This window comes from Canis lupus, chromosome 19 (assembly GCF_011100685.1).
Source record: "Canis lupus familiaris isolate Mischka breed German Shepherd chromosome 19, alternate assembly UU_Cfam_GSD_1.0, whole genome shotgun sequence".
NCBI classification, from domain to species: domain Eukaryota; kingdom Metazoa; phylum Chordata; class Mammalia; order Carnivora; family Canidae; genus Canis; species Canis lupus.
In genome coordinates, this window is record NC_049240.1 from 51,265,364 (window position 1) to 51,269,128 (window position 3,765).

Genomic DNA, 3,765 nt, shown 5'->3' on the forward strand with positions numbered 1-3,765 from the left:
AGCTCCTGTCAGCTGTCCTGTCCTATAATTATAGCCATAGGTGCCCTGCCTCTTCCCTGGACCTACAGATCCATCATGCAGTCGAGCCAGGCCCTTCTTACTGGTTTAACTCTGCTTACAACTGCATAAAGTAGCTCAGTATCTATATTCTCCTAAATTGCTCCTTTTGAATGAGCCATCTGTTCCTAGAATCCTGAGTGATACAATGAGGAAGAAATGATTCACTCACCAAAAAACTAGTCCTACTAATCTAGTGGCTAGTGAGCCATTCTCAATTTTGAAACTGTCTCCTTCCTACAAATCCATGTTCTCTTCCTCCTAAACTTGGATCGAAAGAGGCTCACCTCTTTCATGAACCATTTCTAAACTAGCTGCATGGTTTTCTACTTCCTAAAAACACTGGCCATCACTTTCCAGTTCTATTACTCCACTTATCTAAATTTGATATATTTATAAGCCATTTCTAAGTTTATTAATGTTTCCTCTAGGCTTCTTTTTAAAGGTTTTAGTGTCTCTAGTGTAGAAATGACTTTGCCTGCTTTCTGTGCAAACTCGCTCATTCCTAGAGTTCTGTGTAACTTGTCTCTATTTATACTCTTTCCCTGGTAGTTCTCATCCAAGTCTTATGACTTTATAGGACTAATGAACCTTTCTACTTTTAAGCCTAATAGGTATTTTAATCTTAAAATTAACATATCCAAATCTAAACTTTGGATCTCCTTCTTTACCCTCACTGCAAATATGTTCATGTTCCAGTTCTATTCTCTTAGAAACTCCAGTTTCTTGGGCCCCAAAACTTGGGGCCATCTTTTACTCATCTCTCTTTTTCTTTTTGTCATACCTTAACGAAAATCCTTCAAAAAGTTATGTCAACCCTATATACAAAATATATACAGATTCCAATCACTTCTCACAACTTCCTCTGCTACCTTCTGTGCTGGTCCAGGTCACTACGATCACTATAGTAGTCTCCTCATTGGTCTCCTCTGCCTTTGCTCTCATCCATCTGATAGTCTTTTCTTAATAGAGCAGCCTGAGTGCTGCCTTTTTAAACCTTAGTCCGATCATGTCATTTCTCTGTTCAAACCCTTCTCCTAGCTCCATTTTCATTCAGAGTGACACCCAGAGTTCTTACATATAGCCTACATGGTCCCACATAATACAGCCTCTGCTATCTGTCTGGGCACATTTCCTACTCCATTCCAGACACACTGACCTTCTTGTTTTGGGATAACATACCTGCCACCTCTCACCTTAGGGATTCACATGGCTCACTCTCTCATCTCCTTCAAGTCTCTGCTCAAGCATTATCTGTTCAGGGTACAACCCTTTCCCATAGTAATTACTATCATTCAACAAATCATATATTTCACATGTTTATTTTGTTCATCATCTATCTTCCCCATAAGAAGGCAAATCTTCTATGAACTTAGTATTTCTTAAATATTCTCAGTTTTATTTACTACATATACACAGCTTTTAAATCTGTTTCTGGCATTTAAAATATACACAACAAATATTTGATAAATAAATGAAAGTGTATATTTTTTATTCTTTAACATAAAGCCTTTCACCAAAATACATGGGCATTAGAATACCTCAACAGATTTAAAAAATTTAAAAGAAACTCATATGCATAGAGTGCTCGCCATCTATTAGGTAATGGGTAGTACTTTACAAGCATGAACTCAAGGAATTTTCATAGCAGATCTTATTATAAGCAACTTGCAGACAAATGTTATATAACTAGTTTAAAAAGTGAAAAAGTCAGTACATGGGGAATATGGGTTCCAATACTGACATGCCTGACTCCAGAGTCCATGTTCTTTCTGATATGACTAAAACATGCCTCTTTAAACTTAAAAAAACAACAACAACAGCAATAAAAACGATGAAAGCAAACCTTCATTTCAAAGGGGGGCAACTGGGGCTCCTGGGTGGCTCAGTGGTTAAGCATCGGCCTTCGGCTCAGGGCATGACCCCGGGGTCCTGGGATCGAGGCCCACATAGGGCTCCTTGCAAGGAGTCTGCTTCTCCCTCTGTCTGTGTCTCTGCCTCTCTGTGTCTCTCATGAATAAATAAATAAAATCTTAAAAATAAATAAAAGGAGGGCAACTAAGTGTCTGACTAGGATTCCAAGTGTGTTAAAATTCTAAGCCCTAGCTTTTAGAAGAAAAAATACTGGATAGGCCAGGCAAAAGGCTGGACACAGATTAGAAAGCCAGAATTGCACCTTCATGCAAACCAAGAGATTGTAGGTAGAGAAACTGCTCTGAAAGCACCATCTTTTCCCCCCTTGTATGGCCATTGTTGAAGCAGCAGTAGCCAAAATGAAGTTCAATCCCTTTGTGACTTCTGACCAGGGCAAGAGCCATAAAAGGCATTTCAATTGACCTTCCCACATTTGCAGGAAGATTGCGTCTTTCCCTCTTTCCAAAGAGCTGAGACAGAAGTACAATGTTCTCTCCGTGTCCATCTGAAAGGATGATAAAGTTCAGGTTGTATGAGGACACTACAAAGGTCAGCAAATTGGCAAAGTTGTCCAAGTTTACAGAAAGAAGTGTGTCATCTACCCTGAACCTGTGCGATGGGAGAAGTCAATCCCACAGCTGCCTGTGTGGGCACTGGGCCCTGCAAGGTGGTTTTATCACCAGGCTAACACTGGACAGACCCAGGGAGGTCTTTGAATGTAAAGCCAAAACTTGTCAGATGGGAAAAGAAAAGGGCAAGTATAGAGAAGCAACAACTGAGAAGATTTAGGGATAAAGTAATCTAAAATAAAAAAAAAAAAAGTAATCTAAAATACAACCTTCACTATACAAACTGCTACAACGAAAAACAAACAAACAAACAAACCTCCCCAGCCCTGTCCCTGTGGTCTACCAGCTGCCCTGTACTCCCACTGCACAAAAGGATGGGAGATTGTTCCAAGTTCTTGCTTATTGAGTTGATATCAATTTGCATCAGGAAACTGAGATAATCAAATAATTCCAGAAATAAAATTAGAGCCCTTTTTATTAAAGAATTCCTCTATCTTGGTCAATTAGAAAATAGTAGAGGGAGCTTCCTTGGCTCTTCTGCTGGCCATGTGAATAGACCAGGGATTGGTTTCACCTCTTCTCTGTCTTCTTTCTTTGAAAGATGCACTATGTCCAAAAAATTATCCAGAAAAGAAAAAGGAAGAGGGTAAATGTCATAGTATACCCCAGACACAAGGAAAGGTTCTTGGGAAACGTAAGTAAGTTATCTGAAACTTGACAAAAATCATATCAATAAAAAAAAGAAGTTACATGAGTGACTTTTGAATTGAAACTTCAAGTGTGTTAGCAAATCAGAACGTCTATAAAACAAGGCAATATTCTTCCCAATATCCCCTAAGCTCTCTACCTTATAAACAGATTCTAAAGGGACATTTACATAAGTAATTCACATTTAGAGCCAACAGAAACCTCCTATTGATGAGAATATTCCAATTGCCAGCATCTCTCAACACACACAGAAGTCCCTTAAGATTTCAATACCTCACGTTATTCGAGCTGAAGTTTCACTGGTTTTATATCAGAATTAACGCCTCAGAGAAAACTGAAATTCATATAAAACTTTAGGATTTTAAAAACATTTTGTATCTTGGTTCTTTTTTAAAGAGAATGTTGTAAAAGAGAAATAAAATATTGAGGTTCAATCATACCAGAGGGAAGGCAATGAAGTTGAATTTAGAGGCAAATCAGGACTTCAGCACCAACAGGTACGAAGGTACACATTCAC

The 3,765-nt window shown here is 38.6% G+C and overlaps 1 pseudogene; it reads left to right on the top strand.

Moving 5' to 3' along the window:
• Window positions 1-2,330: 2,330 nt before the first annotated feature.
• Window positions 2,331-2,760, top strand: LOC106560057 (annotated as a pseudogene).
• The last annotated feature ends 1,005 nt before the right edge of the window (window positions 2,761-3,765 follow it).